Source organism: Aedes albopictus, chromosome 2 (assembly GCF_035046485.1).
Source record: "Aedes albopictus strain Foshan chromosome 2, AalbF5, whole genome shotgun sequence".
In the NCBI taxonomy this organism is placed as follows: domain Eukaryota; kingdom Metazoa; phylum Arthropoda; class Insecta; order Diptera; family Culicidae; genus Aedes; species Aedes albopictus.
In genome coordinates this window covers 157,470,318-157,495,734 of record NC_085137.1, presented here as the reverse complement: position 1 = coordinate 157,495,734, position 25,417 = coordinate 157,470,318, and the positions used below count along the sequence as shown (strand labels likewise).

The 25,417-nt window shown below is 38.1% G+C and overlaps 1 protein-coding gene across 1 annotated transcript in view; it reads right to left on the bottom strand.

Moving 5' to 3' along the window:
- LOC115258615 (myotubularin-related protein DDB_G0290005-like) overlaps positions 1-25,417 on the bottom strand; it is a 605,847-nt gene that overhangs the window by 400,838 nt on the left and 179,592 nt on the right. Inside the window, exon 3 of the mRNA XM_062847829.1 lies at positions 3,545-4,912. The gene's annotated coding sequence lies outside the window, so the exon portion shown is untranslated. The remainder of the gene's footprint in view (positions 1-3,544; positions 4,913-25,417) is intronic.

The following is a 25,417-nucleotide window of genomic DNA, read 5'->3' as shown; positions in this document are numbered from 1 at the left end:
TTTTTATTAATGTGTATTTTAACATCAAGCTAATTTTACACTTAATATTTGCACCAACGTTCCAGTTTTACCTGTGAATACAATATATTGAGTTTCTTTGCAGGCATTTAAGCTATAGCTCATGCTATAGTATACTATGAATATAAAAATGTTTATTTTCATTGTTTGTGACTTGCACAATGACTAGTGGCAACTTACTCGTGAGTTGTCCACGCGCGAATATCGAAGAGTGGGGTTTCAGTCACCATGGGAGTGTCTCAGTCAAAAATCATAATATTTGAGATTTTTTTTATTTTGACATTGCTTAATGATGTAGACATTAACACACAAACAAATTTTAATATAAATATTGATTCAGGAATTTCCGACGGGATCGAAAGTGAACATGCTTTCGTCGGAAAACGAAAAAAACGGATGTTGCTTTTGGAAAATTCCAGACTTTCTTATATGGTATTTATGTTAGTTTTTTTTTCTATGGTCAATGCATCATCAAGTCCACCGTAATTTTCCTTTTCGATCTGCTGTGCCATTAAGTCGCTGCTTACGCGTTTCTTTGCCATTTTCCTCATTTAGCGCACAAAATTCACCCAAATCTTCGTAATTTATGCTAACCTTGGGCGACCATTAGATACCTTCGGGAATAGTTGCCTTTGCTTTTTATTCGGTCTAGGACCGTTTTATGGTCCACCTGAAAACTCCTGAAATGTCTTTTTAAACATTTGCGCGTGGACAAATCACGACTACCTCTGCCACCTTTTCATGGTACAAATTTTAGACTTGAGAAATAGGATTTTTTACCCGCAGCCTACTATGATATGAGTTACGTGTATGCAAAGAAATCCAAGACATTGTGTGTGCAGGTGATATGAGAACCATATTTGTACGATGGTGCAAACATTATCACGCATACGGTAGAACTCAGAGGTGTTAGAGGGAGTCTCAGGGTCGTCTCAGATGGTTTTAGGGAGTTCCAGGGTGTCTCAGGACCGCTTCATGGGTTTTCAGAGGCATTTCAGAGCGTCTCCAGGGGGCTCATGGACGCTTAATTGTGTTTTAGGGCGTTTCAGCAGATTAACAGGTGGCCTCAAGTACCAGATTTTCAGGGGAAGTTTCAGAGGGATTAAGGGTTATCTAAGGGGGTACCATGAAATGTCAGGGACATTGCAAAGGACGCTTCAAGTGTCTCAACGGGTTCCATAGAAGTTCCAGATAGTCTCAGGGGTGTATCAAAAAGGTCACAGGAGATCTCAGCTGCGTAATAGGATTCCAGGGTATTTCAGGAGGTACCATGAAATCTCAGGGGCATTTCAGGGATACTTGGGTTTGTATCAGGCGGTTTCATGGGCTTTTCAGAGGTCTAGGGGGCCTTTGGGACGTTCCAAATGGTCTCAAGGTTCCAAGGAAGTTCCAGAGGGTTTAAGGGGCGATCCAGGTGGTATCAATAGAACTCTAGGGCGTTTCTTTACTCCAAGGAGTTCTCGGGGGCGCTTCAAGGGGGTCCTAGGGGATCTTCGGGGCTTCATAGACGCTTCAAAGGGTCTCAGGGAGTTCCAAGGATGTTCCAGAGGGGCTCAGGGGCGTTCCTCCACCAGAAGCTTTTTGCACCACTTACGTGTTAAGAACCAACTTTCAAAATCGCCAAAACATATAAAAATGTATTAGTTTCATGAATCCGCAATCTTGGATATTCTGGTCACCATGTTTGGATCTCAGAACGTACATTTTCTACATATCAAATATACTCATATTTCATGATTTCAGGGCCAAAACCTCCATTGAGCAGCCGCCATCTTGAAAATGGTTTAAGGGTTTACATCTTCCCCATACAAAATATACCCAGGGTGAATGGTTACAGGGCCTAAACCTCTATTAAACAGCCGTCATCTTGAATTTGAGCCGCCATCTTGGATATTCCTTTCGACATTTTTGGACGTCTACCCCGTATCAAATATACCCATATTGTATGAATTTAGGGCCTAAAACACCATTAACCACCGCCATCTTGAATTTGGAGCCGCCATCTTGGATTTTAGATCGCCATTTTGGATATTCTGGTCGCCATGTTTGGACTCCGGGCATCTTCCTCATACCAAATATATTCATATTTTATGGTTTTAGAGCCTTAAACACCATTAAACAACCAGCATCTTGAATATTAGGCTGCCATCTTGAATTTTGGGCCAGCATCGTCAAATTTCCGGTATCCAGTGTTGATTTTTGCACAAAATTCATCAACCATGCCAAGGGTTACAAAAATCGCCGCAGTTTGTTTTGTCGCAGGATGGGGCTTGGTTCAGTTGGTATGCCAGTGCTGGTCCGAATCACTGAATTGGCTATAACACCGGAACGCCTTGACTGATCCGGATCATTTTTAATAACAAACAATGCGGTAAAATTTCGGTTCGATTCGAGCTATAATCCGAAAAATCGGCCAATTGGAAGTGCTTTAAAAGTGAGTGAACTTTTTTGCGCACAGACATACACACATACACATCAGGCCCGTGCACAGAAGTGGCGCCAAGGGAGGGATTTTTGCCAATTTCGACAAAAGGCGGAGGGGCGCCTAGTGTATAAAGCGTCGGTAATGGGGGGAGGAGGTTAAAACCAAACCCCCTCCCCTTGTGCACGGGCTTGACAAACACATCTACAGACATCATCACAATTCGTCGAACTGAGTTGATTGGTAGATGCGACTTGACCCTCCGAGCCATCTATCGAAAATTATTTTTTTGAGTGAACATATAGCCTTTCAGTGCACTTAGGTGAACGAGAAAGGCAAAAATAACAGGTAGTCTTAATAACATTTTCCGAAATGTAAAAACTGTTTTCTGCAAAAAAAAACTGTAAAAAATTGGAAACCTAATCAGAACTCTCAAAAATAATCAAAGACTGTGTTTCTAATAGGGAATCTTAATTTTAACCTGATAACATTTCGATTTCAAAATGTCCTCTTTTTGAGAGACTAAGAAGATAAAATGTCCGTAATCAACAAAACCCAAATGGCAACCCTACCCGAGGAAACCAGGCGACCAATGAGATACCGGATTGTGTCCAAAAGGGATCAATAATTAACTTGTTTCGTAAATTTATTAATTTTGATGAGTCAAAAACCATGCTTCGGCAACATTTAGCATGTGCATCATCTGCAACTTATCCCCATTATAATTTTATGAAGGAAGGATAAAGGTCAAATATTTTGAAACAAATGGAAAAACAAAGTAAATTAACAATGCTAAAATAAAATTATTATACTTGATAATTAGTTTTGACCGTAATTCTCTACAATGGCGCAATAAGTACCATTTTTCCCAATGCATGTCTAGAGAAATATGTCCTAACGAAATGCAATAAAACTTCTTGTCATGTAACGTACTCTCTATTTTTCTCCAATAAGCAATGCTCCACAGTCCGAGACCAGCAATGTCGACAAGCCAAACATCAGTAGCAGCGTCCTCAGCAGCAACTGAGCCAAAGACACAACGCACAGCCTATGATACCGTGTACACAACTTCTGCTTGGGGAGTGTCGGAATAAATGATCTTACCTGCCTTATTTTATGACCTTTCTGCTATCCACTGGATGCCTCCCTCGCTGTGGACAACGATGGTGTTGGACTTGCCTACCGGTGTTGCTGCCTATCGGAAGTTTTTCGTTCCGTTTTCTCCCGATTACGGGGGTGGGTCTGGGCTATACAACTTTGTCACCTTCGGAAATTCACCAGGACGATAGGTGGAGATTGCAATCACCTTGTCGGTTTCTTCTTGTTGTTGCTGTTTCGATTCAACACACATACACTTCCTTACACACAGAAACACACTCGTAGACAGTAGATAAGGTTAGAATTGGAAAATGTGTTTCACTTCGAGCTGGACTCCCATTCGGATGGACAAGATTTACGAGACACTATATTTCCTCTTTTCCTCTGCTTGGCTCCTTGCGTATTCCTTCTGTGCTTCCCGTTTGTGTTTCACTTCACTGACCATTATTAATTGGCTCTACACTTTCCTATTTCGATTCAGCTTTAACCTTTAAAGGTACACTTTTCCCACCTGACCTTTTCACCGATACGACGCAGCAGCGACGGTGAGATCCTTCTATGTTATTTATTTTTCCTCGAACACCACCGCTTCAACGCTCCCACATAACGAGACGCTCGCAGCACCCTCAGAACCAGCAAGAATATTACAGCACCGATAATGACTTGGTTTTGGCTTCGACGTTGGTTTTATTTCTTCTTCGCACTGCCGCAGCGCCACCAATCGGCCCCGCATAAACCATTCACCATTAACATCGGCATAAATTTTAATTATTTTTATTCCATTTTCACAACTTTCATCCTTCGCGTTACTTTCACTGCGAGAGCTATCAATTTCCCAGCGGCTTCCGCTTCTCCAGGCCCCGATATCACCACCAAAGCAACTGATTATAAATAATCCGTGTATATTTCGCCTTCCACTTCCAGTGGGAAATCCGCAATAAGCCCACACCACACTCTCTCGCTTTACGATTGATCCTCGCCTCGGTTATTCACTCGGGAAATGTGGGATGTTTGGTGCACAACCACGATTCATTTTTTCTTTTTTTTTTCTACAAACCCTTGGTGGTTATTATTTTATGGTTTTTATTATTAATTGCCAACCGCACAGCAACTTGTTCAAAGTTGAGCGTTTTTCAACTTTGTTGTTCAATATATTTCGATGGATATTTTTTTTTTTTTTTGAGTCGTTATCAATGCGTGTTTGTTTTATGATCTACCACAAAATAATAACAACATGTACGTCAATCGATAACGGTAACAATTTCCATGAACTGGTCTGACATATTCTAGTGGAGTAGCAGCAATTCCAGCTGTTCGATGATTGGCAAGCTCTCCATTGCATCAGGAAGGTATTTACTCTAATCCGAGGTCAATCTGGAAAGATAAAAATTGTTTGAATTAGCTTGATTGCATAAACATGCGTTGCGTATATTGGTCCTGTGGAGCGGACCTGGTTGGATGGTTAGAACACGTGACTATCACGCCGAGGACCTGGGAACGAATCCCACTCCCGACAAACTCACTAAATGTGAGTTCTTCCTTCGGAAGGAAAGTTAAGCGAGGGTCCCGAGATGAACTAGCCTAGGGCTAAAAATCTCGTTAATACAGATAAAACAATAAAAAATATATTAGTCCTACGTGTAATGATTATTTTGACAGGATAAATCGTAATCATGTTTGATCAACAATTCACGCGTTTAATGAAACGTAGAGATCACATAAGAGTCTACCTGATCCACTTCAAAATACTTCACAATATTTCAAAGAATGCAAACAATTTTTCAGTTTTTAGTAACAACGCTTTATTGAAGTATTCCATCCTTCGGTAGTGGAAAAATTTTCATTGATCGTCTAGATCTAGTTATTTCTTACACCCCCATTGAATTTGAGTTACCTTAAAGAACATTTTCTAAGTGAAATAAAACATTTCCTCCAGAGCTCGAATGTTGAACACATCCTTAAGTTAGTATATCCTAATGTTGAACCATTCACACTAGTAGTTGAAATTTTTATTTATGTGTTACAAATGTGTCAGATTTTTACTTTTAAGTTTCGTGAGAGTTCAGAAGGGTTTCAGATGGATTTCCGGGAGCTCCAAGGCGCTTTCAAGGGTGGTTCCAGATATGTTTCTGTTGCCCCTGAAATCCCCTGAAACGCCCCTCAAACGCTTTTCAAACCGCTCAAAACCCCATTGAAACGAGTATGACTCTTCCAAAACTCTCTGTTATCACTTGAAAGCCTCTGAAGTCCACAGAAACACCTTTGAAACTCCTTGAGATCCCCTGATACGGTCGTGAAGGGGTTGAAACACTCTTGAAACCCCTGCAAGGATATTGCAATCACTTGCAACGCCCCTGAAACTCAATGGAACACCTTTGAAAACTCTTGAAAAGCACGGGAACGTCTCAAGAGCTTCCTGAAGCCCCTGACCCACCACTGAAGTCTTCTGGAACGCGCCTGAAACCTTGGAAACCCTTGAAACGTCCATGAAACCCTTCAGAGCACCCCTCAAATCCCTTGAAAATCCCTGGAACGCCCCCGAAACTCTCTGGAGTGCCCCTGAAAACGTTTGGAGCATCCCGAAATTTTTGGAACGCCACTGAAATCACTAAGAATGCCCATGAAATTCCTCGAAACACTCCTGAAATCTGATATACCGCTGAAATCCCCTGTGACACCAAGAAGCTTCTTGAAACCCCTTACAGAATAAGGGTCATTTTTGACCCAAACTATATCCTACGTCAGTGAGCTGTTCCCCACGTGATGGCATTTGGAAGGTTAAGTTATACTAAACGATTTTCAGAAACTGTTCAACAATTGATGAATTACAAGTTCCGATGAAACAATAATGATTTCGTGAAAACCTTGGAAGTTTATGATTTAGCTGATAATAATGATGATGTATTTCAATGTAGATGCGCAACTTCTTTTTTTTTCATGTTCTGTTTCAGAACATTTTTAATACTGCAGTAGCATTCAACTCTACATCGTTTACAACACAACTCGAAACGAGTGAAAGAGGTGATAAGTACTCATGTGATTCCAGGAGAAAGCCCAGGATAATCCTTGGGGAGGTATTTCGCTTCCTTGGAGGCATCCCATGACGAATCCAAAAGGAACATCAGCAGAACTCTCTGCAGGAAACCCGAGAGCAATCCATAAAATAATCATGGAGCAATCATTGAAAACATGTCAAGAAGAAACTCTGGAAGGATCGCCGGAGGAATTCTAATAAAAACTGGAAAAGAATTCCGAGAATATTTTATTTATTTATTTTATTTGATCGGCCGCCAGCACTATTAGGGCCATATGGGCCGTAGGTTTCTAGCTACCTAATTAGGGGAACAGAGCCCAAAATGCCAAGATGGGGTAAAATGGCCCAACGCATAAAATCATTCCTGAATGGGACTTGATCATTGCTATACGTGAATGGTGTCAAGATATGTTTGCATTAAACCTTCTTCTAGAAGCTATTCCGCCAAACCCACGGAAAATCTTTTGATTTCCCAATGAAAATTGTCAACTTCCGGTTTTTCGTGCTTGCAATTAAGGTTTTCGGGTGATTTTATTACCAGCCAAGTGTTTCCAACTAGATTGAGGCACCCATGTTAGGGGTCATCCATGTTAGGGGTCATTCAAATATGACGACCATTGTTTAGCGGGGAAGGGGGTGACACTCCTTGTATTGAGTATACGAAAACACGTGACAGAGGGGTGAAAGTAAGTCGAAAATGCCAGAAAACTGATGGACGTAATTTTTGAATGTTTTCATGAAGTGGCATCTTACCCCATGGCAGATGAACTTTTTGCACCACTTCCGTTTTACGAACCAGTTTTTGAAATCGCAAAAAATCGATGAAAATGCAATAATTTAGTGAATATTTTTGATGAAGCATCGAGCAAATATTGTCTAGTTGCTGTTACCACTTAGAATGTCTAACAAATGAGGCTATATATCATTGAAAACGATGAAAGTTTGAAAAATGGCATATTGCCCCACTTTCCCCTACATGGTATAAAAGTGGAATTTACAGTTTTCAAATAACAAAAAAAGTATTTACATATTAAGGTGAATATAGAACGAAGCCACACCTTGAATTTTCAAAAGCATAAATCTGAGGAAGCAAATGATGGATCACCCTAAAAACTTGATCGATTGGTCACCACCAGCAGTTGACCAATCGATCAACTTTTCAGCACGATAGGATATTTGGCTCTTCAGATTTGTGCTTTTGAAAATTCAAGCTGAGGCTTCGTTCTATATTAGGTTGTCCCAAAATTGCACATGGTCAAAAAGCTTGGGGGCTCACCCTGCAAATGATAGCTAAGGGTGTTAGAAACAAACTATTGTATGGCGGCAACTTTCAGAAATGACGTTTAGAGGTCGCCCCGGCGAAATTTTTGAAAAATGATCATTTTTTACCGTACAAAAATTGGCAATACAAACTATTTTTATATTTTTTATAGCTTGGTATGGATCCAAACTTCTTGGGAAAAATAATAAACGACATGTTTTGCAGGTTGCTTTTTGATACTGAATTTTTGAATTTGCTAATATTTGTCATTTTTTGATATACTGTGCATTTTACCCATCATTAAAAGTATCTGAATCTAATGGTAACTTTAAACAATTTCCAGAAAAAGATAGGAAATTTTATGAGGAAAAACTTTGCCGAAGACAGCATGGCGTTTTTTAGAGTTATTCACAATTTACTGTTTGGTGAAATTTGAATTTTTGTGTATTTTTCTGAAAATGTCACATAAGAACTTCCAATAAACACATACAAAGTAAAAAATCACGTATGCTCAACAAGTTTTTATCTTGATTGTGTTTTGGAATTATTATGACATCATTAATTGATTTTTTTTGTTATTCAATCCTTTCATATAGAAATTAACTAGCAAAGATTTCTTAAAAAGCTAGCTCTCTTGACAAGCTTCGTACTGTCTATTGATTTTTAAAAGATATTCTCCACAAAATGTTGAGCCATATTTTCGCGTTTATCTTACTTTCCTGCCGATATTCTCCATTATTTTTCTACACGAAGACGTATGAGTCCTGGACCAGTGAAACAGCCCAGGAAACAGTGGCAAAGTGAATAAAGGCGAATACGTTGATCCATACCAAATTCAAATCGCGATTACGAACATCTTACGTAAGAATACCAGATACCAAGTTCCAATTCAAGACATTCTAAAGAGCAGAGCATGTCTTTTTTACATTTACTGACTTGAACTATCTTATCAACACCGAAAATATGATACACCGAGACAAATTGAAACGGGTGGGATAAGATGAACCAGCGAGTTATAGTAATGTTATCCAAGGTTAGAACAATTTGATTACCATAACACATACACGGCATACAATAAGACAAGGTAGGCTATTATTGGTAAACAACAGTTTTGGATGTAAACAAGTGACGTCATTTTTATCGTCCTATATGTTGATCAAAATGATACGGACTTCTAGAACGTTTTATTCATGTCTTTGAACGATTTGAACAACATCATTGAAAACCAAAACGGCATGTTTTGCGGAATGTATCACCTTCTAAATGATATAGAAAATGTGCCGTGCGTTTGATTGTGTATAATGCCACCATAATTCCTTAGCACAATGAAGATAAAAACTTGTTGAGTATACGTGATTTTTTACTTTGTATGTGTTTTTGGGCAGTTCTTTTGTGATTTTTTTTAAATACCCAAAAATCAAAATTTCACCAAATAGTAAATCGTGAATAACTCTAAAACGGATAGAAAAAACGCAATGCTGTCTTCGGCAAAGTTTTTCCTCATAAAATTTCCTATCTTTTTATGGAAATTGTTTTAAATTAGCATTAGGTTCAGATACTTTTTATGATGGGTAAAATGCACAGTATATCAAAAAATGACAAATATTAGTAAATGCAAAAATTCAGTATCACAAAGTGACCTCCAAAACATGTCGTTAATTATTTTTCCCAGGTAGTTTGGATCCATATCAAGCTGTAAAAAATATAAAAATTATGGGTATTGCCAATTTTTGTACGGTAAAAAATATTTGTATGAAATTTGTTACGAAAAATGGCCATTTTTCAAAAATTTCGCCGGGGCGACCTCTAAACGTCATTTCTGAAAGTTGCCGTCATACAAAAGTTTGTTTCTAACACCCTTAGCTATCCTTTGCAGGGTGAGCCCCCAAGCTTTTCGACCATGTGCAATTTTTGGGACAACCTATTCTATATTCACCTTAAATATAGTTGATTCCTTGATTTTAAGTATATTGATAAATTTATGTATTATTAAATAGAAGGTAAGTATTTTTTGCATTTTTGTTTTTTTTTACATTACATCATACAAATTTATCTCTTTCATAAAACGAATAACATTTTTAATACTGTCTAAATTATCAATAAGAAAAATTACTCCTTGAACACAATACTTTTCTCTTATAATAGAATATTTGGGATAATCAAAGATATGTCTGACAGATATTATTTGCTTAAAAGAATCACAAGATGGAGGCTCGGTCCGAGAATATTCATGAGAGGAAATCTTAAAGGATTCTGAAGGAACTTCTGGTGATATCTTTTAAAAAAATCTCGGAAGGAAAATCCCAATGATATCCAGGGCGGATTCCCTGAAACTGTATTTAAGTGAAATTCCCAAAGAGATTCGTATAATGAATATCAGGATAAATAGCTTAGAGAATTCCAGAAGGAATCTCATAAAGAAACCTTAAAAGAATGCCCAAATGAATCTCGGAACGAATTCTTAAAGGAAACCTGAGATGAATTCCAGGAGTTCCAGCAAAAACAACCAGCAACAATTCGGAAGGAATTCCTGAAAGAATCCAAGCAGGAATACCAGAAAGATTTTTTTTGAAGAATCACGGAGTTATCCTTGAGATAATCTGATATATAATCCTCTTGAATATTCAGGAGAATGCCTCGAAAAATCCCAGATGGAATCCCTGGAGGAATCTCAAGAGGAAGTAATGTACGAATTCTTGAAGACTTCCCTGAAGGACATCCAAGAACAATCCCCGAGACAAATCCCAGCAGGAATCCCAGAAAGAGTCTCTGATGTTATCCCAGGAGAAACCCCTAAAGGAATATCGGGAGAGATCCCTTAAAACATCCCTTTAGAAATCATTAGCAGAATTTTGGGAGGCCTTCCCGCAGAAAACCGTTAAAACTTATAAAGGCAACCTGGGAGGCACGGGTGAAATTTCTGAAGTAATCCTTGAAAACATTCAGAAGAAATCCTCAAAGGGTTCCTCAAAGAAACCCTGGGAGAAATGCCCGATTAAATGTCGAAAAGAATGCCGAGAAGTATTCATAGGCATTGGGCTGCAAAACAGTAAGTCGATAAGGAGAGCGCCCAACATAGCTCTGGTCCTCACAAGTTCCTACCTCATGCTTCCAGGGGTCAAGCGATGACAAAAACCGCCAGCTAAGAGTTGTGTGCAGCCTGGGCACTGTTGTCCTTCTGACTTCAGCTAGATTGAGGAGGTACGATCCGAGCGTCTGATCACCAAGGAGGTGCGGCTCAAACAGCGTCTGTTCTGGCATCCAGCGGCTGAATATGAAACGCTGTATCGCGTCAGCTATACCTAAGGTGGCAGCCCCATCAACGCGATGTAGGCAGCGCGACCCCGGTAAGGTACCCTGTCGAAGCCTTTCAATTGTACAATAAATGAAGTAAGAAATAGAATATGCGAACGATACTCTCGGAAATCGACCCGGCAACGAAATAAAGACTATGATTGGAAACTCGGTACCTGGAACGTCAGGACCTTAAATGAACCTGGACGAGTGAGCCTTTTGGCTCGTAAATTGCAGAAAGTTGGTGTGTGCGTGGCTGCTATAAATTATGGAAGGGATACCTAGAGAAATATCTGAAGACATCTCATGAGGAAATCCTAGGTAAATTTCTGGAGGATTCCTTGGAGAATATTTTGGAGAAATTCCTGGAGGTATTCTGAGAGAAATCCCTAGAAAAATTTTAGAAGAAATCTCTTGAGGAAATCTTAGAGAAATTTCAGAAGGAATCATTTGAGGTATTCTTGGAGAAATCTCTGCAGGAATTGCATAAGGAATCCCTGAAGCAATTCCTGGGACAATCTTTAGAGAGAATCCTGGAGAAACTTCTGAACAAATTCCTGGAGAAATTCTTAGATGAGACCCAGCACGAATTCCTGGAGAAATTTCTTGGATAAATTCTTGAAGCAATCTTTGGAAAAATCCCTAGAGAAATTCCAGGAGGAATTCATGCAAGAACTAGAGATGGGCAATCAGATCTGGACCCGTTGAAAAGATCCGGATCCATGCAGTGAGTAAGTGAACCGTGGTTCTTTTCCAGAATTACCAGATTACCCGTCAACGTGCCTCTGTACGAAAGACCCGAGAAAAGAACCGTTTGCTCCTCTTTGCATCGCTCTGAATTGTTTGCAGCTCATTCTCTCAGACACAGCACACGACACTCACTCTCTTGTTCTAGTTCTGGGGGAATCTCTAGAGAATCTCTGAGAAAAATTTCTGAAAAATCCCCAGAGAAATACCTGGAGAAATTTTTAGAGGAATTTCTGGTGGAATTCCTGGAGAAATCCTCGAAGGAATTTCTGAAGGAATCTCCAGGGGAATCCTTAAAGAAATTCGTAGAGAAATCGCGGGAAAAATCCCTGAAGAAACTCATTGAAGAAGTTTCAGCGGAATTCTTAGATAAATCCCTACACCAGTTCCTGGAGGAGAATCTGAAAGAACTCTTGGAGGAATTCCTAAACAAATTCTAGAATGTATTTCTAGAGATAATCCTGGAAGAACTTTTGAAGAGTTTCCTGGAGAAATTCCCGAATGAAATGCTGACATAGTTGAATTTTTTGATTTATTGCTGGTGAAATTCCTGGAAAAATCCCTGAAAAAAAATCCTGGAGAAATTCCTCAACGAGACCCTGGATAAATTCCTGGATAAAATCCTAGAGGAATGCCTGCATGAATTCCTGTAGGTATCCCAGGAAGAATTCCTGAAGCAATCCCAGGAGAAACTCCTGGAGGAGTCCCTGAAGCAATTCCTGGAAGATTCTCTGCAAGAACCCAAAGAGGAATCCCTGGAAGAATGCCTGAAAAATTTCCTGGAAGAGTGCCTAGGAGAATTCCTGGTGGAATTTTTAGAGGATTCCCTAAAGTAATTCTTGGAGAAAACGTTGGAGGAACTCCTGTAGAAGTCTGTGGAAAAAATCCCTTGAAGATTTCCTGGATTAATTCGTGTAAGAATTCCTAGTGGAATTCTTGGCAGAATCCTGGAAGCAATTACTGGAGGAATCTCTTTAGTAAAGGAATACATTGAGGATACCCTGGAGCATTTCTTAGAGGAATCTCTGAAACAATTCTTGTAGGAATTCTTGGAGGGAGCCATGGTAGATATACTAGAGGAATGCCTGTAGGAATTACATAAAGAATCGCCCGAGGAACTCCTGGAGAAATCCCTAGAGGAATTTCTGGCGGAATTTCTAGAGGAATCTCTAGACGAAATCCTGGACGAATTTTCAGAGAAATCCTTGAAAAAATCCTAGAGGAATTAACAGTCCCTGGAGGAAGTACTGAATTAATTCCAGAAGGAACTCTTAAAAGAATACAAGGAAGAATTGCTGAAGGAATCCTAAGAAGAGTTCCTGGGAGGCTCTATGGAGGAATTTTTAAAATAAGTTGTTCCAGAAAGAAACACAGAAGGATTTCCCGAGTTATGCACTGCATAAATTATTGGAGGAATCCCTGGAGGATATCTTAGAGGAATGCCTGTAGGGATTAACGGAGGAATCTCTAGAAACACTCGTGGAGGAGTCTCTAGAAGAACTCCTGGAGGAATATCTGGAGGACTCTCTAGGGGCATTTCTGAAGGAAATCCTGGAATAATTCCTGGAGCAATATCAGAGGAAATTCGTGGATTAATTCTTGAGAAATTCCTGAAGGAATCCCAGGAATAATTCCAGAGGAAATAACAGATGGAATCCTTGGAAAAATCCTGAAGCAATCCCAGGAATAATTCCAGAGGAAAAAACAGATGAAATCCTTGGAAAAATCCTGAAGAAATTCCAAGAAGAGTTCGTGGAGGAACTCTTTGAGGAATCCCTGTAACAATTCCTGAAGGAATCCCGGTAACAGTTCCTAAAGGCACTCCTAAGGAAATCCCTAAACAGTCCCTAGAGGAAGAACTGGATAAATTTCTGGAGGAATTCCTGAAAAAGTTCCAAGAGGTACTCCTGAAGGAATTCTAAAAAGCGTTCCTGGGGGAATCCTTGGAGGACTTTTTAAAATAATCCCTAGAGTTGTTCCTGAAAGAAACACAGAAGAAATTCCCGGGTGAAACCCTGGAGAAATTCCTGAAGGAAAACCTGAAGGAATTCCTAAAGAAATCCCATGAGGAATCCCGGAAGCAATCCCATGAGGAATTCCTTTGGATATCCCAGGAAAGCGTTCTTAACAAATTTCTGGGAGAGTTTCTGTAGGAAAAAATATGAAGGAATCCATGTCTGTAATAATTTTCGGACGAATTATTGTTGGAATCTCTGTATGAACTCCCAAAAGAATGTATTGTACAATGTTTTGAGGAACTGCTGGATTAATTTTTAGTCAATCTCTGGTAAAATTTCCTGTAAGGGTTTCTGCAAGATATTCCAACTGAATTACTTCGGATTATTCCAGATTGAATTATTGGAGAAATCTCTAGTAGTATTCTTGAAGGAATATATGGAGTAATCCCTGAAGAAATCTTAGAAGGAACTCTTTCAAACATACCTGAAAGAATTTCTGTTAACCTTTCTATGGGAATCGCTGGAGAAATTCCTGGAGGAATGCTCGAAAAAAACACTGGGTGAACCTCTATAAACATCCCAGGAGAAACTGTGGTGAAACCATACAGGAATTCTTGAAAAATTCTCTGAAGCAATCCATGATGGATTCACTGAAGTAAGCTATGGACAAATCCGTCGATGCATCCTTGCAGAAGTATCTGTGAAAATTTCTGAAGGAATCATGGGAGGAATTCTTGAAGCATTTTTTGGATCAAAGCCCGAAACAATCACTATCGGTACCATGCAAGATGTTTTTGGGAGAATTCACGAAAGAGAAACTCCTAGAGAATTCCCTTGTGGAATTTCTGAAAGAATTCCTGAAGAAGTTCCTGCATAAAGAGATTTCTAAAGGTGTCCTTGAAAGGATTCGTAAAGAAATCTCAGGTATTTTGCTCTTAGAATGACGTTTGTTTAAATTGAATACTAGAGAAAATTCGTGTAGCAGTAGCACATAACCGCACTCTGTAGCAGCATGTGGTTCTACAAAGTCCTTCTTTTTCCCTACCGCAACCAGCATACACCCGATTCTTTTTTTTTTGCACGGGTCGTTATTTTGCTATAACTGAGTCAATTTGAGACCGATTCTCATGAAATTTTGGACACTGATAGTACTAATCGTGCCTACATTTGTACAAAATTTGATGAGAGTCGGTTGAAAATTGACTGAGTTATAGAAAAAACCAGACCCGTGCAAAAAAACAATCGGGTGTATCTGGAAAATTTGGCATGCTGTTTTAGTATTCCGCAAATAAACATCACAAAATTTAGCCATTCAACCAAGCGTGTTATTTGATAAAATTCTATTTTAAGATTGAAGTGGTTCTCTTGAAGAAATATTTGGCAAAATTTCCTGTAGTTCTCGAGTAAAAGAGATATGATAATTGTGGATAAAAACCTTAATTATTAGTATTAGCATAGTTTATTTTTTGAGATTTTTTTGGAACTCTGAGTTATTGATAATCTTTCAGTAGGCTCAATTAAAAAAAAAATAAATCTGGCGGTCCCTCTGGTTACACCCCTGTAAACTTCACTGTAATTGATAATTGGTTCTGGAATATTTCGTTCACAAAAAGTGACACCATCAAACACCTACGGTGTACGAGCAAACGAGGTGCGACATCCTCACCAGTGAAAAAAAAAAACTGATTTTCGAGTGTCGAAAAAGTTCTTATCCTTAGCACCAGTATCCAGCACACTGTGGTTCCATAGTGTCTTCGTTGGAAAGCTGCAGCTTTCGGAAATCGCCTGGGGCCCCCGATGGCGATGTGACTAATCGAGATGACTCTGTTTCGTGATTTCCAGTTTTTTCTTGCTTCCCGATTTGGTCGTATCGTAGCACAACAGTACTGCCCTGGGAAGAGAAAGATTTTCTTTTCTTCCCAACGCAGCAAAAACTGCAACATGACAAGAGACGAAAGTGTTCCTATGTAGTGGCTGAACTATATGAAAACCCGAAGGCGATGACACTCACTCTAAAAAAAATAGTGTAAAGTGAAACTAGCTGCTAGCTGCTGTGATGGGATTCTGTCAAGATTTTTGATGAGGTAGACAGTTCCAGCAAAACGGGGATTTTCGTTGGAGCAAAATAAACTGAACAGAAGATAATTTTGGTTATGTCCATATTTTTAACTCATGATAACGAAGACTGTAGTTTTAGGCCAATCGGCATTCTTCAAATGGTCAAACATCCTGATTATGTTACTTCGTAAGGCAGGATCTCATAGGAGAACCGTCTTTTATTAAATTTCACTGGAAATTCAACATGCGGGTACAAATCATCACGATAGCTATAGTACCACATAGCGCAATGAGTTTTTTTTTATTTGCAAGTTGTCAGTGATGGCCATCATTCTCTTTCCTCCCCTATCTCTCTTTCTCTTCCTGGCGTAATGTCCTCACTGGGACAAAGCCTGCTTCTCAGCTTAGTGTTCTATGAACACTTCCACAGTTATTAACTGAGAGCTTCCACTACCAATGACCATTTTGCATGTGTATATCGTGTGGCAGGCACAAAGATACTCTATGCCCAAGGAATTCAAGGAAATTTCCTTTACAAAAAGATCCTGGACCGACCGGGAATCGAACCCGTCACCCTCAGCATGGTCATGCTGAATCCCGTGCGTTTACCGCCTCGGCTATAGGGCCCCATTCCTCCCCTATAGGACAGTGCATTATCGTCCAGAAAAAAAAGATACAACAATGTTTCCGGCTAGAAGAACTTGGTGGTAAGCCCCAGCAAAACTAAACGGAGTTTGGAACAAACTTTTCGTGGCAATCCCTGATACATACCAGTCGGCCGTTTTGAAGATCAAGAAAAAAAGTAGACAAAATCGAGGTCAGCAGCCATCAGCCACTCAGAGTGTTTAGTTTGTTTGGGGCGAGTAGGTTTGGTTCTGAACGGAAAAAGTTTTATGAGAAACTTTGTTGTCATTGCAGTTGGGAGATAAGTTGCTCCTGGTGGCAAGTGTGTTCGAAAGAAAAAGTTGTGCAAGAGGGTGAGCTATCGTGTTCAGTTGGGTAGAACAAAAGTTATATTATATTATATTATATTTATTTATTTTTTGACAATTTTTCGAAAAAATATTTGAAAACTGTGAATTGTGAAGTGTTTATCAAGTCATGTACGAAACAACTATAGTCAGGGCAGTTATAGTTAGCCGAAACACTGGAGTCAAAACGAAAACAATATTTTACCCCGGTGGAAGGCACCATCACAAAATGTCGGAACGTTGGCTAAATAATAAATAAAGAATAAAGAACAGCGTAGCCACTAAATGTTCACAGTAAAGAATATCAGTCGATCCATACAAGCAATATTTGATAACTTTATCGGTAGTTCCTTTGGAACTCCTTCGTCAATATTTTTCGGTAGTTCAGTTGGAACTTGTTTAGTAATGTCTTTGGGATTTTTTTTTTATTTCTGCGTAGATGAAGAGCTAATTACGTTTTTTTTTGTAAATAGCTTTATAGTTCTAATAAAATGTCCCTTTCATGAAGAACCACCACAATTTTGCTGTTGAGTGATAACAGATGAGAACATATTTAGTCTTTGTTATATGCAATGTAATTTGTTTTAATAATGCAGCCATTACTTATACTAGTATGTGAACAAACGGACTTTTGTTCACGTTGCTTGTGAGACTTTCTAATGTTTTGTGGCTTCTCAGTCTTGACAAAATCAAAACGCTGTTATTTTATTTCGTCCGACGTTTCGGTCCGTTTGGGACCTTCTTGAAGGACTCAATAGTTACAGATTTGAGTACCTGAAGAAGGCCCCAAACGGACCGAAACGTCGGTAAAATAAAATAACAGCGTTTTGATTTTGTCAAGACTGAGAAGCCTCAAAAAATTAGTTCCCAACTACATTCGAATACACCAACGATGTGAGACTTTTCACAAAAAATAGAACTAAAAGTGGATGAAAACCATAAAACATGAAAAAGTTTTATCTATCGCATACTTTTTTTATTGTGAAAGCTGAAGAGTGGGTCTTCCAAATAAGAAACAATAATTGTTGTTTTGTTGGGTGATCTAAGAGTTCTTTTTGTTTTTCAATCACTTAACCTAATTTACAGATCTTTTGTCCATCAGGGCACTGCGTGAGCGATTCCAATTGGAAGTTGTACATACACTTTGTACAGCGACTAAATGTATTCTATTCTATTTCTACTATATCTAACTGGTTGCCGTTGCGCTATGCTTTCACTTTCAACCCTATCATGGTAGAATGATGAGCACGAGGATGTCGATGTGTGACTGTTGGTTGTTCCTTTTTCCAGACCGATTGGGGGTCCATTATGAGGTGCCGTTCGCCGATGTATTTTATTACCCAAAGGATTGATTCCTTTTCATTATTTTTTTCGGGAAATTTAACCATCCACAATTTATTTGAAAATTCTACAGTCAATAAGGTTGGGAAATTCTTCCACAGTTCTTTCGAATACCTTTGGAAATTCCTAATTAGAAGTGTTGAAGCAATTTTACAGAAATTTATTTCAGAAGGATTGCATATTTTTTTTTCAAAACAATAGCCGAAGGATTCCGAAAATGCGATTGCCAAATCAATTTCCAAAGAAACTGTTATAGCAACTGTCATTGAAAAATCCGAAAAAAAACTCAAAAAAATGTTTGAGAAAATCCCAGTGGAATTGTCAAAATAATTGTCATAGAAGTTGACGACGTACACGTAAATAAAAAAAAAATAAAAAAAGAAGAAGTTGACGAAGAGGCAACGACAAGCTCGTGTACAAGGTTGGAGTTTTGGGGGTTAAACCCCTCCCATTGTCGATGTTCCATACACTAAGTATCCCTCCGCCGTCTACCAAAATTAAGAAAAGCCCCTACCTTGTCGCCTTTTCTGTGCACGGGCCTGGGCAACGATGAATATCAATTCAAGAAGGCCAAAACAAGTGCAAAAACATATATTTTGGTTATTTTGCTAAAAAAAATTAGAAGCAAATTTTGCGGAATATCCGGAATGAGAAAAAAAACAAAAACATCCGAACGGTTTGCTTGTGAAATTATTTTCAAGCAAAAAAAAACAGATTTTTTAGTTTAATGCTTAAGTATCTCCAAACGTTTCTATGAAATATGTTTGCTTCATCAATTCAATTCCAAAATTGGTATGGAAACTACTTCATATTTGGAATAACTCCAGAAAACTGCGTTTAAGAGTAGAGTGAAGAGTTTTTCCTTTGGGGCTCTTCAGGAGTTTCTGAAGAAATTTTTCAGAAGGTTCATCATGAAACTAATCCACGGATTTCTTACAAAAAACTCCTCCTGGGGTTCTTCTTTAGAAAACTACTTCAAGGATTGCTACAAAAGTTCGTGCTTGTATTTCTTCTAAAGAGATGCAATTTCGGGCGGAAATTGTTTATAGAGGTTAGATTTTTTTTAGTGGGAATTAGGTTTTTCAAATCCAGAAATTCTTCAAGTCTTTTTTTTTTTTGTTGGAATTTCTTCAGAGATTTATTTATTTAGCAATTTATCAAGAAAATTACCTATGGATTAATCTGGAAGTCCCTCAAGGGCTTCTCCAGAATTTCATCCAGGTATTTCTCCAGCAGGGATTCTGGGGATTTATTCAGAATTTCCTTCAAGAGTTCTTTCAATTTTTGTTCCGGTGATGCTCCAGGAATTTCCCCCAGCAATTCCTGCAGATAATAAAATATATTCTTTAATATTTGAAAAAATAAATCAGAAGACTTTTCAATATATAATTTCAGAGGGTTCTCCAGCTCTTCTTGACACTCATTCGAAGATTGCTTCAAATTTTTTTTTTTCAGATTTTTTTCCAGTGGTTCTTTTAAAAATTCCTCCAGAATTTCGTTTTTGTTTCTGCAAAAAATATATAGATAGGTAGTACTCTGAAATTTTTGGGTTCAGTCTTTGTCTTCCGAAATATTATTAGAAATTCTAATAAATTCCAAGATCGTAAAACTTTCACAAATTTATTTTTTAGGAATTCCGCTAGTAAACTGGTCTCCTAATGGTCTAATTTCTGTAGACATTCTGAAAATGATATTCACAGAAATTCATCTACGGATATCTTCAGAAATCCCTTAGGAATCTCTTTAGAAATTTCTCAAGCAATTTTTTCTTTGGAGTAAAGGAGGTACCTCAATTTAATTCTACACTTATTCTCTCAAGTATTCAACCAAAAATTCATCCAGAGAGAACCAAGAATTTCTTCTGAAACGTTTCAAGAATTGTTTCTGGGAATCTCTAAAAGTATCGTCAAAGGTTTTCTGTGAGGATACTTTGAATATGGTTCCAGCAGTATTTTATGCAATTTTCGAAAAAGTTCCTGGAGTAAAATCTGAAACAATACTTGTAGCAACCTCAAGAGATATTTCTGGCGGAAACTTTGGAAGAATTAGCGATGGAATCTCCGTAGGACATTATTTAAAAAAAAAATTGAAACATTTTAAGAAATTCTTAAAAATTCTGAAAAAGTGTCTGGATATATATTTGAATGGGAATACATTTCTGATTAAATCAGTTTCAATGATATTTTAGAGAAATTACTGAAGAAATCCTAGGGATATTCTTGAAGAAATCATATGAGCAATTTTCGTAAAACTTCATGGTGAAACTTCACGAGATACCGTAAGTGGTTCTACAATCCTAGAAAAGTTTAATGAATAATGTTAGAGAAAATTCCTAAAGAAATCCTTGAATACAGTTTAAGAGAAATCCTTGTAAGTAGCCATCTTCTTCTTCTGTAAAGATCCCTCAGAAACACTCGATGTTCCTGAAAGAATTTTTGAAAAAATTTAACAGAAATATGTCTGAATAAATTCCTAAAATAATTCGTGGAGAAATTCATACAGTTATCCTTAGAATATATGGCGGAGAAATTTCCAGGGGAATACAAGGAGGAATATCTGGAGGAAATACAGAAGAAATTCCTGTCTGAATCACTGACAGTAATAATGCAAAAATCTCTGGAGGAAATCCTGCAGTATTTCATGGATGATTCCCTGAAGAAACTTCTGAACACATTGCTGAGACAATTTTTATTAGAAGCTCTAAAGCAACTTTTGGACAAATCTCTGGTGGCGTTTTTGTAGAAACACCTGTAAGAGTTTCTGAAGAAGTCTCTGGAAGATTTTCTTTGAAGGAATTCATGAAGGAATCCTGGACAATTTCCAAAGACTTCTTGAGTGATCCATGGTGGAATTTTAGAAGAATTCCCAAAAGAATTTTTAAAGGAAATTTAGTGGAAAATTTAAGGAAGATTCGAAAAGAAAAAAGCACGGGAGAAGTTTCTTTAAAATCCTTAGAAATATTTCCAAAGAAAACGCGTGAGGAGGTTCTAAAAAAAACATTGGTAAGCTTTTAGACAAAATTGCTAGAATAATTTCTGAAGGAATTCATGGAGCAGTTTTGAAAAATAAACCATCGAAAATGTCATGAAGGAATACTTGTACAAATTTAAATGAAGAATCTGAAAAGAAATCTTCAGGGATTATTTTAAGGAATCCCTGGAATTTCTTAAGAAAACTGTGGAAGAATTTCCAAAGGAGACTGCGGAATATTCTCTCAAGAATTACTTAGAGCAATTTCTTGAGAAATTTTGATCCTAAAATTTTCTGAAGAAATTCATGGATGGTTTCTTAAACGAATTTTTGTACGGATTTTTGAAAGAATCTATTGAGGATCTTCTAAAAAGATGTTTTTCTAGTCAAATTTTGGAAAAGTTTCAGGAGGATGCTCTTGAAGAAACGTTAAAAGAAATTAAAAACGAATTTCATAAGGAATAAGCTTTCTAAAGGAATCCTTTTATGACTTTCTGAAAGAAACTCCTGGTGAAATTAAAAAAAAACTATGGAGCAATTTCTAAAAGAAATACAAGGAAGGCAATAAAATAAAGTTCTTGTATTAATTTTTGAAATAATCCTTAGAAAAATTTGAAAATCTTTAAAAAGAATTATACATTTACTTAAAAAACCCTCGGAAGAATTCCTGAGAGAACTCTTAGATAAATCTCCGAAGGCATTCATGATAAAATTTCTTGAAAATTCCAGGCAGGTTTCAGTAAAAATCGCCGAAGGAGTTTTTTTTAAGAAATACCTGGATTTTTTTTCACTGGAATCTTTGGAGGATTTTTGAAGATATCCATGGATGGTTTTCCAAATAAATTTTCTAATAAATTTCTTAAGCAATCTCTCAAATCATTCCTGAAGACATTAGAAGTTATTTTGAAGAAATATAATCAAAAATAAAGAAAATTTCCAAATGAATCTTTGAGATATATTTTTAAAAATCCACTGAGGGATTTCGGGGGGAATTTGTGTAGGACAATCCTCGAATAAATTTCTGAAGAAATCCCTGAATTTTTTCTTTTATTTGATGGGATTTCTGAAGAAATCCAAAAAAAAAGTCCCAATGTCACAAAGTATTTTCATGACTGAGGGTATTGAAAATTGCAAAACTAAAGAAGGTTAACTTCAATTTTCTCATATTTAGAACGAGAATTTTCCAATACATATGGAAGCACAAAACATTTATTATTTACATGAATTATTTATCTATGTGTTTGTGTGCCTCTGGAGCCGGCCTTCAATGACAGCTCTTTAAAACTTCGCAAATCGGATGAAAAACGGCTTAGTTATCACAAGTTGAAAAATACCGTTCCCACTCTTTTGAGGCATGGCAGTTGGTGTAAGTGATTTATGGCATGGTAGTGGTAGTGTTGAGGTTATGAATACAGCTGTCTCAAAATATAAAACCTAGAATAGATTGCTATTTGATTCTCGCTGGAACCAGGAGAATTAGATTTTAGATTTCCATCATATACAAAATCCCATATCCACTGGCAGTATCACAGATAACATCGTCGACCGAACGAATCCCAGTGACGTGCTACAAATGCAAATTTCTGATAGCTCACCTGAAACGACCTTGCGTTTCCACTATAGCCAGCCAGCCAATCAAACACATCCGAATGACGTGCTCCATCAGCCAGCCCCGTAACGGTGTCAGATAAAATGGAAAGAAAGCTAGATAGCTCGGGAACTAGATTTCATGCATTCAATCGATAGCTAAAACGCAATTTTACTATACGAACGAGTGCATTCATCACGCAGCAAATGTGCGCTTTTCTATCCAAGTTTTTAATCTAGGTACGTTGGGGTAGGTGCTCCTCAACTTTTCGCCGATCCGTGTAGTGATAGGGGAGAAAAGGGATGAACGGGCTTCCTCAGGAAATGCTGTCCAACCTTTTAAACTTTGAAAAGCGCAAATGTTGGAGTGAATTAGTTATAAGCAGTGTACGCAGAATATGCCACCGCAAGCGAAAAATAGGCAACAAAGAAGGCACGGCAACAACGCTTTGTTTTTTCGTTAGCAGATAATGACAAAATCGCTCCCGAGTTTGTTCACAACAAAAACGGTAGGAATATTTGTCTCGTTCTATTCACATCGTGATTTTCGCATTGTTTTACAACTGAAAGTCGACTCTGAGGTTTGCATGAGTCTTAATTCGTTCAAATGCTTATGAATACGATGATGTTGGTTGAAAATTTCAGCCGAAAAACCGGAATATCAGCACACGCACGGCAAGGGATGTTTGTTTTATTGCTCTCATCGCCTGACATGCGTTTGTTGCGGAGCGCCTTTGTTACCAACATGCACCGCTTAGGACAAAGCGTTTGTTTTTCGGCGTGATCCGTTTTTCATACTCTGGTTATAAGTTATATGTAATAATGCTAAATCTTAAACCTCACATCTGGCATTGACGCACCAATGTGAACCCTCTGACACACAACCAGGTCCCAAAAACACTTCATTATCCCAGCATGAACTTGTGCAGACGCAGTGGTACATATATACGGATCATCACTTCCTTCCCAGACAACCAATTTGCACGTATAATGAAGTTCATGTTCATGTTATACGTACTTTTATGCGGTAAAGTTACATTGCATAAGATGCAATAAAAGTGCCTTATGCGTACAAAAGTGGAGGCGCTATACGTGCATTGACGGAAAAATAATGACGCTATATGATTTGAAGCGATATCTTATGCGATGCACGGTATGCACTATTGCGACGTAATATAGCATATTATGCGACTTTGAAATATTCGAAATAAAAAAATCTTGTCACCTAAGTATCGAACTAATAATCTTTGGATTATCGAGCCGCACTTCATACTTAACACCAAACACTACTTATGAAACACACTGATTAATTGTCAAAAAGATGACTTTGTAACTTGTTTTGTAACCATAATGATATATTTTCACTTTCTTGCAGCTTTTTGGCACTCCAACAGCACATCTTCCATTGTTATCACATCGCAATATGCCAACGTTAACGATTCTAAGTGATGCGAGTTTGTATGTACGTTTGAAGGAGTTTATTTTCACTGTTATGCGATTTGGTTTGTAAACCAATGCGGGTTAAACTGACATAATTAGAAAACTGCCGAGCGAAGTCGTATAATCATCGCAGTACGCAATTATGCGAATTCAATTGACACTTTGCGAGTTCACTCGAACGCTTTTGCGAATAAGCAAAGTTCATCGCAACAAAACATCACAATATCGTCTACTACGATGTAGTCATACATTATAAAAGTTAATTTGCACTCTTATATGATTCTACTAGATACATCGCAGTGAGTTCAAAAAATTACATCATATACGATGAAAGTTGTCCCTCAGCCGTACATATATGCGATAGTGACTTAAAATAGTACTTTATACGATGCACAGCGCGCATTCTTATGCGATTCCTGGTTGTCTGGGTTCCCCATTCCCACATTGATCTGCAACCTGACGCATCAGGCGTCGTTCTCGGCCGGTGATAATAGATCACCAATACTCACACACTGAAGAAGTCTGTTAGCCCAAGTTCCTTGTGTGAGTGCAGTTGATCTGGAGATACTAGAGTAGTATCTACGGGCGGTCAATCCATCTCAAGCTGAAGCTCAAATTGCTTTCTTACGAAAATCTCTTATGATCTTTTATTTATCCCGAAATGATGCATATGTGACTGATTCTCCCCAGAGCATGCTTCCAGCAAATAAATCGGAAAAGAAATCGATTCTTTCGACCTCGCCTGTACAGCAGCGTGACACAGTTTGCTTGCAAATCAAAGATAAGGAAGTGATGGATTCCTGGGAAGAACACCTCCACTCCATCGCTTCGAAACGCTGTAACCGGAACGATAATGAAACTATTTAACTGGCGGAGTCCTTGGAAGAAATGTATTTTTACTTCCTGGAAAATAAACGCTACATAACCCTATTTCTACATAGTCTATTCCTTATTCTCTTTGGATTTCTTTCTGTTCTGTGAACAGTCTGCATTTCTCGAAACAGGAGTCCTATTGAAAAAATGGCAGCTGTTACTTCCTTTTCCCCTACAACCAAGCGTCTAGAAAACAGAACTTGATTCCAACCTTGATACTAACGATGATGACAACTGACAACTAGGAAACTTTCTCAAGCGTTATATTTACAGAAACATGTGCCTCATCCTAGCCGGCATACAGAATCTTGTTTGCGGAAAATCAACTTCTGCGAGTACATAGTG